At 47.6% G+C, this 10,345-nt stretch overlaps 1 pseudogene; it reads left to right on the top strand.

Annotated features, from left to right (window-relative positions):
* The first annotated feature begins 7,877 nt into the window (after window positions 1-7,877).
* On the top strand, window positions 7,878-8,253 carry LOC115872757 (annotated as a pseudogene).
* Window positions 8,254-10,345: the final 2,092 nt, after the last annotated feature.

Raw genomic sequence — 10,345 nt, 5'->3', positions numbered from 1 at the left:
GACACAACGGAGGCCTGTAGTACCGCCCTGTGTCCAATAGCGGTCGCTGTTCAAGTCCCAGTGGCCTTCCAGTACCTGCAGGCTGCCCTCAACTGATCGGGACTCTCCTGGGATCGCCCAGCCCCAGGAGGCCATCCGCCTCCTTGTTCCAAGCGAAATCAAACCCAGCCTCATAAAGTCAATTCCGACTCGTAGCGAGCCTTTAGGACAGAGTCGAAATGCCTCTTCAGGTTTCCAAGCCTATGAATCTTGACAGGTGTAGACAACCTCACCTTTCTCTCTCGAGGAGCGGCTGGTGGATTTGAGGCACCAGCTTTGGGCCTTGGCCGACTAGGGCTTTCTGTGGATAGTTGTTATCGCCGGGATCCTAGCTCCTGTCATGACTGGGTTGTAACGGAAGACACGCTATCTGGACCAGCTCTGTAGATCTTTTCAAAACGCGTCCTTCCGTTTCTTTGTGCCCTAGTTTCCTCATCTGCAAAATGGGGGTAGCAATAGTGTCTACCTCACAGGATTGTTGTGAGCACTGAGGAAAACACTCATGAGAGTACCTCGCACATGCTGAACTGAGCCACATGCCAGTCCTGTCTTGTAGCTCAAAACGATCGAACGTTGGCAGTTTCATACTGGTCAGTATTACAGGGTGTGCTCAGTGCATATCAGTCATTACTACGATTTCCCAAAGGATCCCTGGTGGCACAGTGGATTAAGCACTGGGTTTCTCAACACAAGGTCAGCAGAGGCTTTCCCGTCCCATGAAGAGTCACAATCTCAGAGCTCAGGGGGCCAGCTCTTCGCTTATAGGGTTGCTGTGAGTCAATGGCAGTGAGTTTGGTTTTCTGAGTTATTCAATCCTGTTTTATAGAATCACACTGTCGTTTGAATTTAATTTTATTTGTAGTCGGTTGCTTTTGTTTAGCTTTAAAGCTACACGCTTGAAGCCCGAGGAGCTTTACTCCTGGTTTTCTGTCTGTGCATATTTAAGGAGCATCCCTGTGTTCTTAAGAAACATCACAGTGTCAATAATTCCTTGACAGTGGAGGTAGGAGCAGTTCTGATCTTATCGTTTGCCCCTTTAAAGAGGGACGGCTTTGCTTGATTTTAAGGGATTTGGCCCTAGTCCTTCTGAATCTGCTCCATCTCACTCCATCTACCTGCCTGAGTTTATCCTCGCCGCAGGACGCCGATCTTAGCTTGCGATCAATTATAAAAGCTGGCAAACAATGAGGCTTTTGATTTCTCTCCATAGAACACAGTGCCGTTGTGAAGACTTTTCTAAGCTCCTTTCGGTCCAGCGGGAGCATCCACTTCCTGAAGTACTGGTTTTGCTCAAGTGAATAACACAGGCACATTTCTGGGCCATGCGGGGAAGATGTTGAGCATTAGCGATATATTAGCTGGTAAGCACGGCCAAATCTGATCTGTTTTCCCAGTTTGGGGATGAGACAGAGGCACAGAGAGGAAAAGGCAGCTGCTCAAGGTTATACAGCAAGACAGGGTCCCTGGGTGCTGTTGGAATGAATGTGCAACTGGTCTAGGCCTCCTGCGACAGAGTCAAACCACCCCGGGAGGTTTTCTGGGTGGTCATCCTTAGAGCAGATCGCCAGATCTTTCTCCGTTGGGTCTCTGCACCACCAGGACTCTTCCAGCAATTATTAGCACTCGGCGGCTAGCCCACAGCAGTCCTGAGATGAGCAATGGGGGCTGGGAATCACTTAACCCCATTGTCAGATTGCACAAGGCACCTTCCAGGGGGTAGCTGTGTGCCCAGGGTCACGTCAGCCTTATGAGTTACTGCTGCCTGAGATCATGTTGCTGTCTTTCCAGAGCCAGAAGCCTGCCCTCCTGCGGAGGTATGAAGTGGTTTGGAGGATAAGAAGGAGTTTCTCTGACCTTAAAATAACTAAAAACCTCACGTTATCTCCAACTGAAAGTTTCTTCTGGACCCTCGCTCCCTCGGGGATTCTGGTGTCCCCTGTTATGTGGTCCTGGGGCGGGGGCGGTATATACCCACAGGCAGAGCTGGGGGAAGATGCATTTAATTAATTGAATTAACATGCAATCCTACTATATTAGGGTGGGCCTTAATTCAATATTAGGATCCCAGGTGGCGTAGTGGTCACTTGTTGGGCTGCTAACTTCAAGGTGAACAGTTTGAAACCACCAGCTGCTTAGCAGGAGAAAGATGAGACTTTTTCTGCTTCTTTAAAAAGTTAGGATCTCAGAAACTCCTAGGGGGCAGTTCTACCCTGTCCTCTAGGGTCGCTGTGAATTGTCACCAACTCCATGGAAGTGAGTCTGGAGGTTATTATATTTTTGATTCAATCTGACTGGGCCCCTTATAATAAAGTGAAGAGATTCCAAGAGGCAGAGACACAGAGGAAAGTGACCACGTGAAGACAATGGAGACAGTCCTCTACAAGCTAGGAACTGCCCAGGCTTCCAGGAACTGGAAGAGACAAGGAAGGATTCTCCTCTTGAGCCTCTGGAGAGGCCTTGGGCCTGCTAGTCAACTCCCTGGTTCCAGGCTTTCAGCCTTTAGAACTGTGAGAGAATCCATGTCTGCGGTTACAAGAAAAAGACACTTAGGGAGCATCATTCTATTCTGACACGGATGGTGCCGCCATGCGGCCTGTGGACTCTGTGGCCATCGGCTTCTTCTTCTCGTTAAATGAGTCACATTCTGCATCTTCTCCCACCCTTCGCGGACAGCCACAAAGGCAGGAGGCGTAGGCTTTCAGAGGAGCCTCAAAGAAGGAGATGTTCTGTGGAGCGCATGAGCTGTGATGGGTAAGCTGCAGATGAGCAAGTATTTCGGCCTCCTGCACAGGGACCCGTGGGCGGAGGGGAATGAGCACCTTCCAGCCAGCTTAAAGGTTGGCAATGGAAGCCCACTCACAGGTGCCTAGGAAGCCAGAGGAAACTCCATACCCTTGGAAAGCTCTGCTCTACACATCTGAGGTCACCGTGCAACCGGAGGGCCACCAGGATGACCTCGGACAGCGACAACCGACGCACACCCATGAGTGGCATTGTCGTGTGCGCCGGCTTCCTTAAGCATTGAGCGATGGAAGGCATAGTTCATAAGGAGATTAGAGACATCGGTGTGAGCTGTTTACACTTGGCTTCTGAGAACAGGGTGAGAGGAGGCGGGACGGGCAGAGCTCGGTGAGGCAGAGCACATTTGTGTCGCTGGATGAGCAATCAGAATGCACCTAGCAATCAGACCCAGGTGGCGTTTTGCTCTGTCGCTGTGAGTCTGGCCTGATTTGATGCACCTCACAAGCGCAGTGGCAGCAGCAATCAGTGTTCTGAAGATTGCACTTCCCTGCTAGAGCAGACCTACAATTCGTGGCGAGCAGCTCCACATCCCTGCATTTCCTTCATCTGTTGCTGGGTAACACATCACTGTTAGCTGCTTCTGAGTCAGCCCCTGCCCATGCTGCTGAAGTGGAATGCTGCCTGTTCCTGAGCCTTCGCCATGACCCGTTGCCAGGAGGCTCTCAGACTCCCCAGTGTCATGTTGGGGAGGCTCCTGTACCAGAGAGACCAGAGAGAGTCTTTTGCCAATTCCAGGTTTGAGAACTATCCAGGACAGCCGGTCCTTTCCTTGGATTGCCTCTTAGCAACATGGAAGCCTCCACCGACAGGCAGGCTGTGACTACAAACGCTTTGTGCCAGGATTTGAATTTCCGGGTCTCTTGTCTGGAAGGCACCTCCCAATTAAGGTTTACTTTTAATTAGCTAAATTACCTTAGACCGCAAAGCAAATACTTGGTGAAGAAGGCAAGAGAGAACATTCTGCCAAATATCGATTCTGTTATTTTGGAAGAAAGGCGGGTGTTTTTCGGAGCGAATTTTATTGGCTCTGGATAGAGAGGCTTCTTCGTTGTGCTGAAAACAATTGCAATCATTTTATTGTCTCTCATGATTTGCGTGGGGCAGGACTGTGGAAGGGCTGGGCTAACTGGATGAGACTGAGAGTTTCTCACCAGGTGCAATCAGACCGTGGCTGAGGCTGGCTGGTGGTCAGGGAAGTAGGCTGGAGCAGCAGGGGCGGCCTGGCCCTCTCGGTTCAGGACGTTTCGGTGGCTCTGGGTGGGCCACTTGGGGTGTCCTCCCAGTGGGGCAGCCTCGGGGGTAGGTAGCCTGCGTATGCTCGGCGCCTCAGCAGGAGTGCTCCTGAGGACCAGACATACCAGCTGCTACTTAGGCTGTGACTGAACCTTGAAAGTCCCACAGTCTCACTTCTGTAGGGATTAATCAACTGGTCCACAGTGTTGGCCCAGAATCAAAGGGAGAGGAGGGAGAACGACCTCTGGATGGGAAGCATGTCAAAGAATTTGCAGACACCATTTAAATTGGCCATCTCTTCTGAACAATTCCCAAGCAGCAAGAAAGGTACTTGTGAGAAAAAAAAAAAAGAAAGGTGCTTATGGCCAGAATGATATTAACGTAGATTTCGTTTTCTTCGGAAGAGGTCTTTTAGTTTATACTTTTAAGACCAAGTTATTTTTGGTTAGGTAACAGAGGCACTACTAAGTGTAATCTATGCATATTGGAAATGATATCAAGGCTTGTTAAAAGATCATATCCCTGCTCTTTAAAACTTCAGAATTAACTTATGCTCTTCGATTAGATTTTTAAGACTTCAATTTGAATAGAATGAATGTATATTTGGACTTGAATCTGTTTTCTTCTTTAACATTACTGATATATTGACTAAGTAGTGAGACATCGTCATTTACTACTTGGTACCTTAGTGAAGGAATTCCAGAGGAGCGAGAAACAATGTTTGCAGCAACCTGAAAGGTTCTAGGCTACCAGGAGGCACACAGGAAGAAAGGCCTGGTGATCCACTTCCAAAGCATCAGTCATTCAAAGCCCAGGGGAGCACAGGTCTATCTGATACACATAGTGTTGCCATAAGATGGGTCACAACGCTTTTAATGTAGTCACTGTAGCTTCCAGAAATGTTTCATTTTCTTCCAGCAACCGGTTTGACCTGGATTAAGATCCTATCACTTCACCTCTCTGGCTAGCGGTAGAGATTCGCCTTTATATTATCCACAGAGTGAAAATCCAGAATGCAACTTGTCTCAGCTCTCTCCTCAGTGTAGGAGGGCCAAGAGCTCTGAAACGAATTTTTTTTCTTCTTATTTTGGAAATCCACTGGAATAAAACCAGCCGTTGAGTAACTCATGCAAAGGTAATTTAGAGCACAAATTAAATCTGTCAGAGTGGTATTAGATTTGCAAAAGCTCATCAGTAACAAATGAGAGGTCACAGCGCTATGGAAATGACAGTGTACTTCTTCATAAAGGGAGCGGTAGTCAGGGACAGGAACACAACATGGAAGCTCAACATCTTTTCAGAACGCATAGGACAGCCCCAAGGCGCAGTAGACCCTGGGGAAAAGCATCAAAGTCCCAGCGAAGACCCTTCCTATTCTCTGAGTGTGTCCAGCATCATCAGATAAGGAGGCTTAACGCTGAAAGCTCTGTCAACAACTGAGACTACAGAGAGAAGGATGCGTTTCCTTCAGGGGCCCCAGGCTTCAGGAACAGACTAATTGTGAATGCATGTCATTCCTGTTTCATTTTGCAGTGCCCCAGAAATGCGAATAGAGGGGCGCTTCCCGATTCACTGCCAAAATGTAGGCAGGGGGTGAGGTGACTGTGCAGCCCCGCCCATCCTGTTGGTCTCCTGGGCCGGAAGTGGCAACTACAGACGCAGCCGCTACAAAACAGACCACAAAATAGACGGTTCTTCACTCCGCATGGCCTGGTACTGGATGAAAGCAGTGTACGGGCATCTTAAAGCTCGAAAACCTTAGGGCATGGAAGGACATGATGAAGGAAGAGAAAATGCCCACAGGACCGGAGAAAAACTTTGGAAATCACATGTCATAAGGGTCTGGTACCTAGCATAAAGAACACATTCTTACAGTTCAGCAATTAAAAAAATATGCCGATTAAAACCATGGCCAAGGATTTGAATAGTCATTTCTCAAAAAATAGTCAAATGGCTGGCCTGCACCTGGAAGGAGGCGGCACAGCCTTTGTCGTTGCGATCCACCTTGTTGGTTCCAACTCTTGGAGACCACGTGAGGTGAGAGGAGGGCTGCCTCGATCCTCTAAGGTCTCCCCGGCTTGCACCTTCTGGCTTTTGCAGCAAAGGTAGTCACCCATACACAAATATCCTCTGTCAGATCTATGCACATTCAAAGGTATGTTCCCCACTGCCCACTGCCTCCAGAGCTGTTCAGCATGCTTGATCCGGCCATGCATGTACGCCTTTTGTGACTGACTCGTTTCAGTGGGCATAATGTCTTCTAGGTTCACCCATGTTATCAGGTGGCTGACAGGCTCAGTGCTGTTCCCTAAGGCTGCGGAGCATCCCATTGTGTGTATGGACCATAGGTTGTCGGTCTCGTCTTCCGGCGATGGACATGTGTTTCTCTATTTTTTGCGATGGTGCTATGACGAACCAGGACATGCATGTCTGTTCATGCCAGGGCTCACATATGCCAAGGAAAGGGATTGGTGGACCCTAGTCTATTGACACCATATTGAGGATTTGACCATAATCTTTATAGGAACAGCCCACCAGGTCTTTTCCCTTTCTTCAAGCCTCAGTCCTGTCAGTTGGCAGCTGGGCAGTGGACCATTGTGTCCTCGGGACTCCTTCTTGTTAGGTCCTCTCGAGTTAGTTCCAATTCATAGTGGCCCTAAGGACGACAGAGTGACCCCTGCCTGGGTCTGTGCCATCCTCGGAGCTGTTGTCACGTTGGAGCCCATCGCTGCCGCCGCAGTCAACCCATCTCCTTGCGGGTCTTCTGTCTCATTGCCCTTCTACTTCACCAAACATGAAGTCCTTTCCCAGCCACTGGTCTTTCCTCTGCACTTATCCAAGGTCTGTGTGATGAAGGTTCACCAGCCTGCCTCCTACGGAGCATCCTGTCCAGGCTTTTCCAAGCCAGATTTGTTTGTCTCTCTGTCAGTCCAGTCTTCTTCACCAGCACCATATGTCCAAGGCACCGCTCGTCAGCAAAAAAAGCGACAGAAAGCCAGATATCATCAACTGAACAGATAAACAAATGTGAAATACCTTGCAGTGAAAAAATATCTGACCATAAAAAGGAATGAGCCACTGATTTATTCTACAGCGTGGATGAACCTTGAAAATATGATGCGAAATAAGGCAGACAAAAAGGCCATTTATTATAGGATTCCGTTTACATGAACTATTCAGAATAGTCAGATCTATAGAGACAATCGATTGGGGGCTGTGAGGGGATGAGGCACGGGAGAATTGGGAGTGACTATCGAAAGGGTCACTGTGAGTGGGAATTAACTTGATAGCAGTGAATTTGAGCCCATGGGCAAGGCCCATGGGTTTTTGCTAACTCCTAAAATAAAGGTTGGCAGGTCAAAACCACCCATCAGTACCATGGGAGACAGGGCGGGTGCCCCACTTCCATAAAGATTACAGCCAAGAAAACCCGATGAACCGGCTCTAGCATACAACACATGGGACTCCCATGAGTCAGAATCAACCCATTGGCATCAGGTTGGGGTTTGCTAATGGGTATGGGATTTGGGGTAGGGTAGGGTGATAAAAGTCAATATTGGTGGTGATTACACAACATTGTGACTATTCTGAAAACCATTGAATCACACACTTTAAAATGGGTATATTTATCTTGCTCAAACGGTTAAAATCTAATAAGATAAAAAGAATGAACTCTAAAAAAATTCTTTAGCGAATTGAAAAGCAAGTATGTCACCTTGAGGACTAAGATGGGTCCAGCCTAATTCATATGATCTTCCGTTGTCTCATATGCATGTGAAAATCAGACATTGAATAATGAGCACTGGGAAGAAGAGGTGAGAACGACCCCCGGATCGACCAGAGCCTGCGCGCCGCTGCATCCCCTCACCCAGCGCCTGCGCCCCGCCGCCGTCGCCACCATGCCCAAGAGAAAGGCTGAAGGGGATGCTAAGGGAGATAAAGCCAAGGTGAAGGATGAACCTCAGAGGAGATCAGCAAGGTTGTCTGCTAAACCCGCTCCTGCAAAACCAGAGCCCAAGCCGAAAAAGGCCCCTGCAAAGAAGGGAGAGAAGGTACCTAAAGGGGAAAGCTGATGCTGGCAAGGACGGGAACAACCCTGCGGAAAATGGAGACGCCAAAACAGACCAGGCACAGAGAGCTGAAGGTGCTGGAGATGCCAAGTGAAGTGTGTGCATTTTTGATAACTATGTACTTCTGGTGACTGTACAGTTTGAAATACTATTTTTTATCAAGTTTTATAAAAATGCGGAATTTTGTTTTACTTTTTTTTTTTAAGCTATGTTGTTAGCACACAGAACACTTCATTGTTGTCTTTTGGGGGGAGGGGCAAATGTCACTAATAGGCTGTCTCCAAAGCTGGATAGAGTGGAAGACAACACCTTGTCCTGCTAGTTTTGAGAGACTCCCTCTGGGTTCCCAGGAGATGGGATTCCCTGACATTGACACATGTTAGCCGCCTTGGCACAAACACCTTGTGAGAGAGGAAAAGTACAGCTTTGTTTTTACATCCTCCATGCCTTCAGCATAGACTTGACTCCCATAAACCCAGAGACCTGTTGGGACTTGACCTCAAAACATTTCGTTCTCTGAAAGTCAGGGTCGGCTCATGAAAAGTTGTTAAAACAACATGCTAAATGTGAAATGTCCACCCTCACTCTAAACTTTCCCCGTTCAGAGCATCAGCCTAAGACTTCAGTGGATTTTACAGTGGCTTTCTGATTTGGGTGGTCCATTGAAGAAGGGAGTTTGAAAGTTGTTAAATGCTGTTAACGATCGTCTGCCCATGTCCTGCCTGAATACCATGATTGTTTATGAAAACTATCTTTAATAAAGCTGATACAATTTGGGAAAAAAAAGAAAAAAGAATAATGAGCACTGAAGAAGAACCAATACATTTGACTGTGGGGCTGGCAAAGAACATTGAAAGAACCATGGATTGTTAAAAGGACAAACCAATCCGACTTGGAAGAATCAGGGCTAGCGTGCTCCTCAGAGACAAGGACGGTGAGACGCTGTCTCACACTGGACGTGTTGTCCGCAGAGACCAGGCCCTGGAGAAGGACGTTGTGCTTGGTAAAGTAAGAGATGGTGAACGAGGTAAAGGCCCCCGACCAGATGGACTGACACAGTAGCTGCAACAGCGGGCTGAGGCACAGGAGCCGCTGTGAGGATGGCGCAGGGCCAGGCAGCGTTTCCTTCTGTTGTGCACAGGTCAATCCAGGGCAGAACTGACCCGATGGTGGGCTAACGACAAACGTGACAGATTGAAGAGGACAATGTAGGATTCAAATTCATCCTGGGGGGAAAATAATCGGTTGCACCAATTATGAAGACCCCGAAAACTTTATTCCATCTGCATCATTCAGGCTGGTTCTACTTTGACGCGGCAGCTCTTTCGCAGTCGTATTTTGAGCGCTTTCCAACCTGAAGGGATCATCTACAAGGCAGTGCTCTACTGCATACAAAATCCATAGTTAAAAAAATGAATTCAGCATCCCAAATTTGAACATATGTGCTGAGCAAGGCAGGCCTAAAGAATTTCTTTTAGTCAGCAGGAGTCGTTCCTGCTTCATCTTCTGACACAGACTTTCTGTTTTAGAGACGTTTCCGGTGTACAGAAAAATTACACCGGAAGTACAGAGAAGTCCTTAGCTTTATCACAACGGTGAAGTCCCTTTAACCATGTGAGGTGCCATTGACAAAGTCCATGAATTAGGGCTTGGACATCTTTATGGGGAAGGGGGGCATTGTTCAGCACATCACAGCAGTCACGCCTTCCCCCCCTTTTATGCTCAGCTTATATTCTCCACTGATGATTTCCTGACTGATATGTCCAGTGCAAAGAAAGAATTCATGCAGATATACTTTTTGACATATTCTGGGTTTGAGGGGTCAGCTGGCAGAAGCTGCCATGAGAAACTTCTAGGAGAAACGGAACATACATTCTATCATTTATCTTTAATAAACATAGAGCTCTTTAATACACTGTTTTCTAGATTAATAATTAATGCCTGCTGTCAAACCATACCTATTTGTCCCCACTGCAGGGAAGATACATGGGTGGACATTTGTAGCCGCCAGTTAGATGATAAATAAATGATACCATGGAAGGAAGGGACGTGTGTTAGACAATTTCAACACAGCATTGAAAGACCAAACCAAAACCAAACAAAAACCCCAATGTGGAGAGGAAACGTTTTGAGAATAATGAGGGCAATGAATGTACAAATGCGCTTTACACAATTGATGTATGTATGGATTGTGATAAGAG

Source organism: Echinops telfairi, unplaced genomic scaffold (assembly GCF_000313985.2).
Source record: "Echinops telfairi isolate 266 unplaced genomic scaffold, ASM31398v2 ScPeMD7_4;HRSCAF=17, whole genome shotgun sequence".
Classification (NCBI taxonomy): domain Eukaryota; kingdom Metazoa; phylum Chordata; class Mammalia; order Afrosoricida; family Tenrecidae; genus Echinops; species Echinops telfairi.
Note: the sequence above shows the minus strand (reverse complement) of the source record. Positions and strands in the feature narration are given on the sequence as shown.